General features: G+C 43.9%; 1 protein-coding gene across 1 annotated transcript in view; it reads right to left on the bottom strand.

Moving 5' to 3' along the window:
• The window catches only part of PLD1 (phospholipase D1), a 366,571-nt gene that overhangs the window by 267,696 nt on the left and 83,311 nt on the right, over positions 1-15,564 (bottom strand). Inside the window, exon 2 of the mRNA XM_068281034.1 lies at positions 9,602-9,676. The gene's annotated coding sequence lies outside the window, so the exon portion shown is untranslated. The remainder of the gene's footprint in view (positions 1-9,601; positions 9,677-15,564) is intronic.

Below are 15,564 nucleotides of genomic sequence, written 5' to 3' on the forward strand. Positions count from 1 at the left end.
GTAACTACTTGAATATTTTATCTAAAATGTATCTGGTCGGACCTAATCTCTGTGAATAACACCGCTACTTATGTTGTGTTTTTTTTTTTTTTAAGTCTGTCCATGACTCATCGTGACCACGCCGATGTTCCAGTGCGTGGTGCCACCCATTTACTTTCGCTGCGGCGCGCTGCGCGTGCCGCATGTGGACATATGCCTATTGGAGACTGTCCTCAGAAGTGCTCACGATCTTTTCCCTACCATAAACTCATGCAAAATTTCTAGAGTACATGTGTATGTGAGCCCAAAATGGGGGGGGGGGGAGGAGGAGGAGGGGATCGTCAGGGGGGGGCCCAGGCTGAAACTTCCTTGGTGGGCCCTAGGCTGAAACTTCCTTGGTGGGCCCTTAGTGTCCCAGTCCGACCCTGAACGCGATCCCCTTTTATAGGCTGATGCCTATGAGAGAGGATCGTTCTCATTGGTTCTCAGGGGGAGGGGAAAAAAATATGCATATTTATTTAAAATTAAATAGAAAATAAAAAATAAAAAAAACAGCCTGCAGCAGTGTTTAGATACCACCAACAGAAAGCTCTGTTGGTGGCAACAAAAGGAGGAAAAAAAAAATCATTTGTGTGCTAAGTTGTATGGCTCTGCAACCAGCTGTTAAAGCTGCATAGCACTGAATTGTAGAAAATGGCCTGGTCACTGGGGGGGGGGGGGGGGGGGGGTTGTAAGCCTGTGGTTACTTGAGTGGTTAACCTGTGAAAGAAGGGGAGAGGAACTGTCACTTTTTCCCCGCCCATAATTGACACTCGGGGATTAGAGATGAGCCGTGCGGGGGCCACAGGGGGCGCTGGAGTTTGCTGTGACGTATGTCACAGCACCGCACATACATCGTGATTAAAAGTAAGCTAAATAGGAGTACTATACTTTAAAGGACACATCTGAGGAAATTGAAAATAAAAAAATCCACTTGCCTGGGGCTTCCTCCAGCCCCTGCCAGCCATCCTGTGCCCTCGCCGCAGCTACGCTCTGCGCTGGTGGCCCGGGGTCCCCTCCGGCGCAGGATGTCCACTGCGCCTGCGCGATCGGCTCTCAGAGTCGCACTGACGTCATCCGGACTGTACTGCGTCTGCGCTGTACAGTCCGGATGACGTGAGCGCGACCAGTGAGCCGCACGCTGGAGCACAGGGGAAGCCGACCTTCTCCACTGGAGGGGATCGGGAGCCACTGGAGCTGCAGCAAGGGCACAGGATGGATGCAGGGGGCTGAAGAAGCCCCAGATAAGTGGATTTTTATTTTTACATTGCTCGGACCTTCCCTTTAATAATTGGTGTCCAATGTAAAAACAAAAACAATTGTGCTCTCTGGAGCATCTAAAGAGGTAATATGGGAACATTTTGTAGATGAGATGAAAATGTCAGGGGTATCTTCTGTAACAATCTATAACTTTCTGATGTCTAATACAGCGGAACACTCCACTACAGATCTAATAAAGGATGGTTGAGAGGGTGCGCTTCCATGTGAAAGAAGTCTGAACATAATGTTATTATGTAAGGTAAGTGCATCCAGCTTTCTACAAAAGAGGAACTACTCTGTCTACTTCTTCTTTCTAATAATGGCAACTACTGAATGTCTGTTTTACAGCAGACTAGTATGTTTACTTATAAAAAAAAGACTACTTCAAGTCACTGGTGAATACACCTTTGGAGATCAATTACTATAGCCATACTATGCATTAAAGAAATAATAAAGTGCAATAATAATTTCCGTATCGCTGAAAGGGCCTTCGTTGTGACTTGCCTTGGTGCTTAACTTATCTTTCCTAATAATAGTTTTCCTAAAGAAAGCAATAAGGCAAGGGCGTAGCTAGAAACCGCGGGGCCCCATAGCAAACATTTGGTGGGGGCCCGCAAAACAATTTTAAGGCAACTTTATGTCTCCCCACACACGTTTTAAGTAGCCAGAGGTGCCCCCAGAACAAGGGTGCCCCTCCACCATTGGTAGCCAGAGGTACCCCCAGTGTTAGGTAGGCCCCAGTATAGTTATCCAGAAATGCTCCCCACTATAAGTAGCCAGAGATACCTCCAGTATTAGCTAGCCTTCCAGTATGGGTATTCAGAGGGGCCCCCAGGATAAGTTAGCCTACAGCCTGTACAGGAGAGGAGCTGGCTAAAGTTAATCTTTATTGGTTCCATGTAATAGAATATGGCTAACGTTTCGGAGCCACGTAGGACCCCTTTATCAAGGCAATGTTTGCTCAGAGGCAAAAATCTGTCTGCTGCTGTACAAAAGTTCTTATAGAGGAAGTGGGAGTCTAGCTCCTCTAGACACTCGCTGACAGCGATGTGTATTCATCTGGGATCAGCAGCAGCAATTGCGCGCTCCCAACTGTGTTCCTCTAATAGATTCATCAAAGGGGTGCTTTGCTATATTTTACTGTTGTGGCTGTTGCACATGCATGGGGTTTTAAGGTGGTCATACATCAGGCGACTTGACGGCCAATCGACCATCTGATTGATTATTATAATCGAATCGGATAAAAAGCGGTGCCGCCAAGTGCATGTCCAATCGACAATGTGACCAATTTTGGACCGAGCATGTCGATCGGATGCCGCCTTTGTGGTCGATAGGGTGTACGGCAGAAACAACGAGTGATGAGTGACGAAACCCCCGGTGCCGTTTCCCCTGTGTATAAATGTGCATGTATGTGTGTATAAATACATTACCTGTCCTGTGTCGCGGTACCATCTGTCTTCCGAATCCGCTGCTCTTCCATTAGCCCGATACACGCCGCTGGCACATAGCATGTGGCACACATGTGTGATGTCACGCATTCGCCACACAGGCGGAGTGTGTAAGGCTAATGAAAAAGCAGCAGATCCGTAAGACAGATGGGCACACAGGACAGGTAATGTATAAACGCACATATGTATACACATTTATACACTAGGGAAGAGTAGTGGGGTGGCAGACATGGCCGATTACTGAGAGATTTTATGCTGAAATAGATTGAGAATCGGCCTGCAGTGTATGGGCAGCTGACAGATCTCTATCCGATCAGATTAGATCATAGAGAGATTTGTCTCTTGGTCAAATATGCCAATCAATGCCTGATGTATGGCTACCTTTAGTACAGGTACTAAGTACAACAACTAAGTACTAAAACTACTCTTATCCTAAAACAACCTGATGGACACTGAAATACTGTATGAAGCAGAGAGTTTTACATAAATTCCAGTATACAGCAATGCTTAGCAGGTTTACATACTGATATCGCCTCAGAACAAATCAGACTGCATGGTAATTTACATAAGCTGTGATGTGAGTCACCTTTGTGAGAAAAGTTTAATCAGAGAAAGAACAGATAGGAAGATTTATTTCACAGTTCAAAGTAACAGTTGGTGAGCAATGATAGCTTGGAACTTGTCCTTAGTATTCTTTAGTTCATAAAGTAAACATTGTAGAAAACACATTTCTTATACAGGCGGTCCCCTACTTCCAAACAGGGGGGAGGTGGGGGTGTCTGTTTGTAAGTTGAATTTGTTTGTAAGTTGAGTCATGTGCTATATATAATGAAACAAATGATTTACTTTCAGAACGCTGGATTTGGACATAAAGCATAAACAATGTTTTTGCTTATTTGTAACATGCTTTTAATGTACTTACAGTTTATACAATACTGATTCATGTAACAACAAAAATAAGCAATAAAAAAAGTATTGTATATTTTGTACATGGCAACAACTTTGTTTGTATAAATGAAATATTGTAACTCAAGTCATTTGTAAATAGGGTCTGCCTGTAGTGCATTTCTCATCGAACTTCACCTGTAATGACAGTTTGCTGTCCATTAGGATTGGGAACTTGAGAATAGTATAGTAATAAATGTATTTAACTTAACCATCTCTATGGACCCCGATCACTAAAGCATCTCCAGAGATCTCCAGATAGCTAGTGAGGATTTACTAAAAATCACCTGTTAATATGTGTTCAAGATTGCCCACCCCTACCTGAGGCCAATTTCACACTATAAACTGGTGTCAGCGTTTCGCCGCACCCCCAAAAACAAGCCTTCAGGGAATACCGCGTTACTACATGGAATTTGCTGTTTGACATCCGGCCAAGCAGAAAGTGACGCACTCTTGGGGTTGCTTCCTGTTTCGTGTATGCGAAAGTGCACAGAAGCTTATTGTAAAAATACGCTTCCACACATGCACGTCATAATGTCATTGCATCGCCGACGCCAACATTTTTAAAACCTTGCATTGCCATAGGCTTACACGACTTCCGGTCCGACACAGAGCAAAGCAAGTACCTGCAACAACGTAGTTTTGGAAGCACGTCAGATTGAGGACTTCCGGCGCACTGCGACGTATATAATGCGATTCCCCCCATAGGTTTGCATTGGAGTGCAGTAGCAGTGCGTCAGTTTGACGTGCTGCACCGCCCCAGTGTCAAAGGACCCTGAGTCATATTTGATCAAAGTGAGGGCTGCTGAGAGTTATCTGAATTGGTGGTTGTGAGATTGGGTGCATGCAGTATTCACTGCAATACTTTAAATACATAACTGAGAAATTTAGAATAGTATGACGTTATTAGAAAAAAATTGATCACTGTGTACACCTACATGGGATGCAGTCGCACAACTGCTCTCCTTTTAGCAGCACTTACTGGGCCTGATCCAATTGACGTTTTCTCCAAGTTTTTTCCAAGGTCTTATTTTCTTATAATATCATTAAAATGCCCTTTAAGCCACCAGCAAGCATGAAAATACTCAGAATAATTTTGATAGTACTTTATCACCTATTTTTTGGTACTCTTTCAGTTGCAGAGTGCTAAAAAGTTATGTTAAAGGAAACCTGAAACATTGTTATTTATATGAAAAAAAAAAAAAATTACCATATACAGTATGCATGACTCCTCGCTGACTTTGCCGTTGTTTTTTCCCCGCCGCTACTATAATCATTTTTTTCTAAGTTTAAAAATCCGGCTCCAGGCAAGATGGCCGCAACCTCGCCATGACCCCGGGACTACTTCCGGGGCATTGCAGCCTGTATAGATCACTTTCATCTTCAGCTTGTGCGCGTGTCTTGGCATCCTCGCTATTAGCAGATAGTACTCCTTGGCTCACTCTGCCTGCACCTGCACATGAGCTACCACTAAGGACCCTGTGGGGTCAGAAACGCGTCAGCTTGCATGCTGCCCTATTTTTGCTATTTTCCATGATGGTTCAATAAAAGGATTTGGTTTTATTCCATGTGAGGTGTGCGGAGAAATCTTTTGTACATTTCTGCACCTGCAGGCTCGCTCTAGACTCCCAGAGCTGCGTCCAGCATGTCTTACAACAATGCTGAATAGCGAGCCGGGGAAAGGGCGGAGTTGGGCGGCAATGGGGGAAAAACAGACAGAAGAGCACAGCTTTCTAAGTCAATGATTTTACCGGCGGGACTCCGGAGGGACAGAGGCTGCAGCAACAAACGGCCACTACACAAAGGTATGTCAGCCTTAAAGGCACATACCTCTATTATAACATAGTAAAAAATAACTGGCTTCAGGTTTCCTTTAAACAGAACATGAAAAATTATCTCCTAGGAGAAAACTGAATTGGATCGGACCCATTGGCCCATATGCAGTTCAAGTTTTCTCCTAAAAGATTATTTTTTACTTCTCTTTAAAATAATTTTTTTGCACTTTGCAATTGAAAAAATAGCTAAAAAAATAGGTGAAGAGTACTATGGAAATTATTTTGAGTATTTTTTTTTTTTGCTGGCTGGTGGTTTGAAAGGCATTTTATTGACAAGTTGTGAACTTATTAACTGGGAGAAAAGTCAAAAGGAAAAGTTAATTGCATATGGGCCCTTATGTTTAAATATGACCCATGCAATATTTTACCACCTAATAATGGCCCTATTGTCTATCTATAGAGAGAACCAATCCAGGAGAAACTACACAGATGTCCTGAAAGTGGGTGTTGTACATGACTGCAGTGGCACAACCACTAATTAACTATTCTTTCAGCAGCCTTACTATTGTCTGATATGACTCAGGTGCAGGTTGGGAAATTTGGACACCTAATAGCAAACAAATATTAAAAATATTGTCCAGATTTCCTGGATCACTTACGCTAACGTCACACTAGTGCTTGTGAAAGTAGCCTAATAGCTTAAAGAGAACCAGAGACGACGGGTCCCGTCACTCCGGCCAGTCAGGGCCAGTTGACACAAGCGTAGTGCGCTCCCTCCGTACTGCGCAGTTACGTAAAGCAGGTGCCGGCGAGACGGTGTGAGTCAGTGCGGATGCGTACAACTGGCCGCGTCCGGCGGAAGTGACGGGACCCGGTACCGGCAATAGAGGTGGCGGAGGACGGCGGCATGGGGCCGATCCATGCTGATGGGGCTGGAGGAAGCCCCAGGTATGTATAAATCTATTATATGTTTTTCGTCTCTGGTTCTCTTTAACCACTTCCCGACCGCCGCATGTACAAATGGCGGCCGGAAAGTGGATCCCGAAAGGACCGCCGCATGTACAATTGGCGGCTGGCTCCGCCCCCCTCGCGCTGTAACCCGCCGGCCGTTCGGAAGCGCCGGCGTGTTACTAGCACCCGGATCGCCGCATACAAAGTGTATAATACACTTTATAATGTACAGTATACAAAGTGAATTATACAGGCTGCCTCCTGCCCTGGTGGTCCCAGTGTCCGAGGGACCACCAGGGCAGGCTGCAGCCACCCTAGTCTGCACTCAAGCACACTGATTTCCCCCCCCCCCACCCCACAGCACCCTTCAGACCCCCCCCCTGCCCACCCCCCAGACCACTGTTTGCACCCAATCACCCCCCTAATCACCCATCAATCACTCCCTGTCACTATCTGTAAACACTATTTTTTTAATTCCCTAAACTGCCCCTTGCTCCCTCCTGATCACCCCCCCACCCCTCAGATTCTCCCCAGACCCCCCCCCCCCCCCTGCCCCCTCATAGACCACCTGTCATCAAAATTTGCAGATGCTTATACCCCTGAACAGTCATTTTGAGACATTTGGTTTCCAGACTACTCACGGTTTTGGGCCCGTAAAATGCCAGGGCGGTATAGGAACCCCACAAGTGACCCCATTTTAGAAAAAAAGACACCCCAAGGTATTCTGTTAGGTGTATGACGAGTTCATAGATTTTATTTTTTTGTCAAAAGTTAGCGGAAATTGATTTTTATTGTTTTTTTTTCACAAAGTGTCATTTTTCACTAACTTGTGACAAAAAATAAAATCTTCTATGAACTCGCCATACACCTAACGGAATACCTTGGGGTGTCTTCTTTCTAAAATGGGGTCACTTGTGGGGTTCCTATACTGCCCTGGCATTTTAGGGGCCCTAAACCGTGAGGAGTAGTCTTGAAACAAAATGACCTGTGAAATCCTAAAGGTACTCATTGGACTTTGGGCCCCTTAGCGCAGTTAGGGTGCAAAAAAGTGCCACACATGTGGTATCGCCGTACTCAGGAGAAGTAGTATAATGTGTTTTAGGGTGTATTTTTACACATACCCATGCTGAGTGGGAGAAATATCTCTGTAAATGGACAATTGTGTGTAAAAAAAATCAAACAATTGTCATTTACAGAGATATTTCTCCCACCCAGCATGGGTATGTGTAAAAATACACCCCAAAACACATTATACTACTTCTCCTGAGTACGGCAATACCACGTGTGGCACCTTTTTGCAGCCTAACTGCGCTAAGGGGCCCAAATTCCAATGAGCACCTTTAGGCTTTACAGGGGTGCTTACAAATTAGCACCCCCCAAAATGCCAGGACGGTAAACACACCCCACAAATGACCCCATTTTGGAAAGTAGACACTTCAAGGTATTCAGAGAGGGGCATGGTGAGTCCGTGGCAGATTTCATTTTTTTTTTTTTAGTCACAAGTTAGCAGAAATGGAAACTTTTATTTTTTTCTTGTCACAAACTGTCATTTTCCGCTAACTTGTGACAAAAAAAATAATATCTTCTATGAACTCACTATGCCTCTCAGTGAATACTTTGGGATGTCTTCTTTCCAAAATGGGGTCATTTGGGGGGTATTTATACTATCCTGGAATTCTAGCCCCTCATGAAACATGACAGGTGGTCAGAAAAGTCATAGATGCTACAAAATGGGAAAATTCACTTTGTGCACCATAGTTTGTAAACGCTATAACTTTTACCCAAACCAATAAATATAGGCTGAATGAGTTTTTTTTATCAAAAACATGTTTGTCCACATTTTTCATGCTGCATGCATACAGAAATTTTACTTTATTTGAAAAATGTCAGCACAGAAAGTAAAAAAAAAAATCATTTTTTTGCCAAAATTCATGTCTTTTTTGATGAATATAATTAAAAGTAAAAATCGCAGCAGCAATCAAATAGCACCAAAAGAAAGCTTTATTAGTGACAAGAAAAGGAGCCAAAATTCAATTAGGTGGTAGGTTGTATGAGCGAGCAATAAACCGTGAAAGCTGCAGTGGTCTGAATGGAAAAAAAAGGGTCTGGTCCTTAAGGGGGGTAAAGCCTACGGTCCTCAAGTGGTTAAGCAGGTTCGCAAGAGAACAAAGTGGAAAAGTCACATTGCACATTATTCCTGCTGTGCAACAAATACACTGAAGGAAACAGTACATACAAAACATGCTTCACTGCCACTATTAACATGCACATTATGCAGTACTGCACTGAATGCATTGCGTTATTCCAATGGATTCCGACATACTGCTAACACAGGGGTAGGGAACCTATGGCTCGGGAGCCAGATGTGGCTCTTTTGATGGCTACATCTGGCTGACAGACAAATCAGTAGGAGTTGATTCACTGAGCTACACTGCGCAGCTTAGTGTGGCAGCGCAGGTAACACTTTCAGTCTAGGCACTCTACTGTTGTAGCATGCACTACTAACTTACTTGTGCTCCCCCCAAAAGGAACAGCTGCTCTAATTGTCCCACTCTGGACCTGTCAGGTTCAGTGACTTTGTAGGATGAGATCCTGCACTTTGATTGGTCCAATAGGCTGCCAGTCACTTGACAGGCAACCTATTGGGACAAAGTGCAGGGATCCCATCCTACAAAGTGAATCAACCCCCAAGTCAGCTAGCTAATTGTACAAGCTGTTAGTTGGTATTTCTCCTGTCATGCTCTCAGGGAAATTGCTGATGTTGATGAAACCCAAGAGAAGCTGAAGATATGTCCGACACTTCTGCTGACTGGTGGATCAACTGTATACACATTACTATAGCAACAGGGACAGTCCTCTGCTGCGCATGCGCACTGTGCCAGTTTGAAACATATTGTATGGCTCTCACGGAACTACATTTTAAAATATGTGGCGTTTATGGCTCTCTCAGCCAAAAAGGTTACTGACCCCTGTGCTAACACATCAATGTGAACGTACCATTACAGTATAATTGTATTACATTAGCAATAGGATTACGGGTATACCGTCTGACAACGCACCAGAACTTCCCACTGTGAAAATAGCCTTAAGGGCCCTTTTCCCGAAAACGCCACTTGGGATGCTTGGAGGTCCCTCAGTAAATCAGGCCCATAGAAGCACATCACAAAAACACAAAAAAAGAAATAAAGCTGCTCCATGACTTACCTTACTAAATAATGAAGGAACTGGTTATCCTGCACTTCTTACAGCATCTGCCTCCTCTATTTCCAGGCTACCTTCCTGTGGGAAAAGCATATGGATGAGATCAGTCACATTTCTTTGCTACATTCAGATTAAAGAAGAACTGTAATGAAAATAGCATAATGGATAAAAATTGCTATTTCTTTTACAATATCTATTTATAAATTATTTAGTCAGTGGTTGTCCATTGTAAAATCTTTCCTCACCCTGATTTATATTCTGAAATGTATCAAAAGTGGCAAAATCTTTAGTTCTGTCAGGAGATCTCAGCAGAATGTTTGGTTACTGAAAGTTCCAAAGCCAGTAAAAAGTACACCTGGTCTCCCAGAATGCTCTGGGAAGGAAGAGTGAGGGGAGAATTCTGTATAGCCAAGGCTTTACATCAGTGAGAGGGTAAGACTACATTTGATATACAGCAATATACAGTACAGATCTAGGAAGTGGTTCTGATGCTGAAACCAGGGAAATGACTGTAAAAGTAAGTATCCTGAATAATTTACTACATTGTGTTAAGGATAAGTACCAGAGGCGCCAAAAAGAGTAAAAACAATTATAAGAATTAAAATGGGGGGAGACGTACTCACCACCCTTCCAACAGACCGAAACCAATAAAAACCACAAAGTTTGGTCAAAGATTCAGCAATTTAATGGTACTCCCGGGTGCTACGCGTTTCACGGGATTATCCCGCTTCCTCAGGCAATCGAACAGGAGCACAAGCTATAAAAGATACAGAACAAAAATATTCATAAACAAAGGGGGACCCCAAACACTTGTAATAATCTAAAACAGAAAACAGCGCTTCACAATTAAAGTGCAGACCATAGTGCAAACACATACATTCAGTATATAGCATTTTACACAACTCAATTGCTAGAATTCATTCAAGTCTCAGCATATGTCGATATTCCAAGGGTAAACCAACTGAAGGAGTGTATAAATTACATATCTTGTATGTGAAACTTAGTTGTGATGACTATCATCACCCAGTTTGCAATGATCTATGCTGGCTTTTAGTAATAGTGTATTTTCATAGTGAAAGCTGACTGGGTATAAGGTGGCTTAATCCACAGTAAAGCAGATTTAGGGTGCATGATACCATGCAGTGTTCAATACACTGAATAATATAATAAAAACACAAGGCAAATAAAGTATGGCGACCATAATAGCATCACACATTTGGTCCATTATTTAAATAATAATGTAGCCGGCCTTCAATTCACAGCCCAACACCATAGTACCACCATAGAATTCCTTGACCTATTTTTATATGTTGATGAAAATAAAATTAAAACTAAAACTTTTTTTAAAAAGGTTGATGCTAATAACTACATCCATTTCAAAAGCCACCACCACAAACCTTGGACCACTAACACCCCTTACTGCCAATATAAACGCATCTTCCGAAATTGTACTGATCATAAGGACTTTCATTCACAGTCTGCAATTCTGACAAATAAATTTACTGAACGCAAGTATCCCAACAAATTACTGAGAGATGCCAGACGTAGAGCTACCCAAACAGACCCTGTCAAATCTGCAACAGCTATGACCCAGGAATTATCCTTTCCACGTTTTATCACGAGATACAGTGCCCAACATAATACTATCAGATCAATATTACAAAACAGGTGGGACCTTCTGCTTCAAGACCCCTATTTAAAGTCAGCAATCCCAGATAGACCATCTCTTACATACAGGAGGGCCCCAAATCTACGTAATCTACTTGCACCAAGTAGACTGAAGAGCAGACAGTCCAAAGGCATTACTATACCTGGATCTTATCCATGCAATAAGCCCCGCTGTACAGCATGTCAGTTTGTAACCGGTACCAACACTTTCCATTCAGCTGCCACATCAAGCATTTTCCCGATAAAACAATATATCGATTGTGACTCCCGGTTCATCATTTACCTTATTTCTTGTCCATGCGGCCTCCAATATGTGGGTCGCACGACACAGGAGGCCCGCAGCAGGGTCGGCCAACACAAGAGGAACATCATCAACTGTTTAGCACTCCACAGCGTCTCCAGACACTTTGGCACGCACCACAATAGAGATCCCCAACTATTTCGGATCACTTTCATAGAGGCAATTTCCCCACACATCCCAAACACCTTTGAAGCTTTGCGCCAGAAGGAGATTTACTGGATTAATATCTTGAAAAGTCTGATCCCTGTTAAGCTTGGGGGTGTAATCTCCACAGTCAGCATACAACACATAAGCTGACGTGAAGGAGGTACACACACCAGCACAAGGGATCAGGATATCCCCAGTTTAGTGGAGGAGAGGACTGACTCCAATAGGAGATTGTGGTGCACAGAGCCGGTGCAGATCTGAACAGCCACAAACACTTTCGTAATAACGTCTCAGTGCAAAGTAGCGCTGAGCGCATAAACCAGGACTGAGGAGATCAGGACAGGTAGACAGAATGAACGCTTGCTAGCTAGCGATTACTTAGCGACAGCAAGCGTCCAAAACCAGACAGACTGGAATGAGGCAGCCAATACGTTGCGGCGATGGCGTGCCTCACAAAGACAGGACAGGAGAGACAGGAAATAGCAGGATCGAGATAGATGAACGTAACACAGATAAATATACAATAAGTATGTTTTCCTAGCGTATTACAATTACAGCTATCAATGAAACTATTTGTAAGGTCTGACTAACATATGTATATATCGGCAATGAACCGATATATGACATAAGCAGGAACGCTGACTAGGACTGGAGTAATACAGGGAACAGGATTCAGAAGGATTCGTTATCTCTTCGCAGAGATGAACGCAATCCACAAACAGGACCAGGAACAGGATAACTAGCTCAGCACGGGTGTTCACGATACGCGCAAACTACCAAAACGTGCTGGAAAACTGACTAACTGAACACAGGAAATAAACAGTTCGTGTACGTATATATCAGCAACACTGATATATCAACGTAACACGGATACAAGGAAAATAACAAAATGCGCAAGTATGCGTAAATATTGGCGATGAACCAATATATGACACAAGACAAGCAAGTAACAACTTCTAGAACAAGAGCAGAACTAGGAGGACTCGCTGACCCCTTCGCAGGAGTCAGCGCAGTCCACACGGACCAGGAACGAGGTGGGGCACGAGCAGAGTAACAGATAGAGTCTGAGACTATGGTAGCCCATGAGACATTGCAGGAAGCAGTTCTTTATACTGAGGTCATCCAATGGGAGCAGACCTGCAGATTCCCACACAAATGAATGGTAATTAATCACAGGCTGATAGCAGGAAAAGGCAGACAATGATATGCAGCCTGCAGGAAAGGGACTGCCCCTCCACTGCAGCAGACAATGTTTGTTTACACAAGAGCATGTTAAACTGTCATTAATTTCAGAGTGACTGCAGATGGAATCAGCAACTAGTTTAAGTGCAAACCAAACTATGCAAGAAAATGCATTTAATGACATCAGAACTGCTTGGGTTACAATACCACTGCAGCCAGCAGTAAACGCTGCAGACATGATCATAACATTACCCCCCCCCCCCTTAAAGGCGGATACCAGACGCTTTTCGAAACTGAAATTCCCAACAAAACAATCTGACTGATAATTCATGATGACCGGGACAGCCCGGCAAGACCAAATTCCAGAATCAGTCCCCACAAGACTGGACCCATCAGAACCAGAATCTACAGAACCATGCCCGTCAGCACCACAAGCCTCAGTGTGATACCCATCAGAACCACGACTTCCAGAGAAAAGCCCCCAGAAACTCTCTGAGCGATACCCACCGCCTTCCCGGGACTGTCCAAAAACGCCAAAGCCTTTGCAATGCCCACCAGAACTGTCCCCACCAACACAAAACCCACCGTTGAACCAGTCCAAGGTACCAGGACAAGTTTCCTCAGAGATCTCCCAGAACACTTGGAAGCTCCAAAGAGATCCCCACAGGTCAGAACGCCCCTTAGGCTCACATGGAGAACCATCAAGAACCCCTATGGAACCCAGGGCAACTCTAGAGTCAGGGTCACAAGGACAAACATCAAGATCAGGGTTTTTAGGGACCAGAACCATCTCCGGGCATGCAGGCCAACCGGCAACATCAGAACATGTCTCCACTAGGGAAGCGTGTGAGCACGCCAACACAGACACACTTGGGCACTCTGGCATACGAAGCACATCTGGGCACACCGGCACAAGAGAGACTTCTGGGCATGTCAAGGAACTGCGAACCTCAAAGTCAGTCAAGGTAGGACCAAAACCAGGACTGGGCAAAAAAAAATCATCATGACTAGACTTCACAGTTACTGGATTCTCACTAAAAAATGCAGGATCAGACTTAGATGTCTCTGATTCCAGCAAAGTTATTAACAAATCATGTTCAGGGGCATTTACAAGACAGGACAAATCTTCTGATGTATGCACCGAACTAGACAGGGTTCCCATAACTTCTTCTGGACTAGACAGAGACTCATCAAATACACTGGATTGGAGCTCATGAAGGGCTGCAAAACAAGTCAATAGTGCAGCAATCCCCACTGAACTAGGCAAAACTGAGTAACTCACTGGACAGGAAGGGGACTCAGGAACTTCTGCCACACCGGCCAGAGAACCAGAATTTTCCAGGATACAGGGCTGGGTTTCAGAAACACTCATTAACCCGGACTGAAATTCTGAGATTTCTATTATTTTTTCCAGCGAGTCAGAATTATCCATGTTACAGGGCAAGACTTTTGAAACATTCAGAGAACAGGGCTGGAGTTCCTCGGCTGTTACAACACTGGAGAGGGACTCAACAACATTGGTTAAATCAGACTGTGTACAGGGCAAGGTATCTAACACACTTGCTGACGAGGACAATATTTCAATGGCTTCTGCTTCGCTGGGCAGAAATTCATCAAGTTTTATTAGAGCAGACTGTAATTCCAAAACAGCTGCTAGACAAGTGAATATTACTGCAACACCAACTGAGGTAAGCAGTGCCTCAGACTGTTCTGCTAGAGGGTTTGAAGTATCCAAAGTACTGGGTGAAGCATAAGACTCTGTGACCACAGCTTCACTGGACAGGATCACCGAACAGTCCACACTGCAGGGCAAAACCATGGAAGCACCTGCTGGACAGCATAATGATTCTGTGACCTGAGTTTCATTGGAGAGATCTACTGCACAATTCATGGTACAGGGCAAGTTCACTGGAACATTTTCTGAACACGGTAATAATTCTGCGATTTCGGACTCACATAGCAGACGCTCTGAGTTATTCATGAAACTAGAGTGAGGTGTAGAAACAGGAAGATCAAAACACGTTTGCGCATCTAAATCACCATTCAATTGTGAAATTGGAAAATTCAGATGCTGGGGTTCTGAGATTTCTGGACAGGATTGCTGGGACTCAGAAACTGATGTAGTGCATCTATTGGCATCTGCTGGATCAGACAGGAGTTGAACTTTATTAACACAGGTAATTTCTGCAGAAGTGTTTGCAGAGACAGGCAAGATTTTTCTGGTGTCTGTTTCACTGAACAAAGACTCATGAGTACTGGCTAGGCTGGACTCAGAAGTCAGCAGGACCTCTGGGTCCTCTGCTGAGAGATTTGTGCAGGGCAAGATTAAGGAAGTATTAGTAATTTCTGTCTTACTGGGAAGTAACACTGAGTTATCCATGGTACAGGGTGGAATTACAGGAACTTCAATTTCACACAAAAGGAGCTCTGAATCACTCGCTGAATCAGCCAAAGGTGCTGAAGCAGGCGAGTCCTCAGGAACTGAGGAAGTGGAACAATCTCCACTTGACAGTGTGTCTTCCCTGGTATCAACTGATTGAATCGCATAAAAATCGTCCAGAATCATTCTCCACACATCGATCAATGGAGCCACAAAGTCATACCCGCACACACCAGTTTTTATTAGGTTATAGGCAGACTTAATGCATGCATTCAATACTAATTCACT

Source organism: Hyperolius riggenbachi, chromosome 4 (assembly GCF_040937935.1).
Source record: "Hyperolius riggenbachi isolate aHypRig1 chromosome 4, aHypRig1.pri, whole genome shotgun sequence".
Classification (NCBI taxonomy): domain Eukaryota; kingdom Metazoa; phylum Chordata; class Amphibia; order Anura; family Hyperoliidae; genus Hyperolius; species Hyperolius riggenbachi.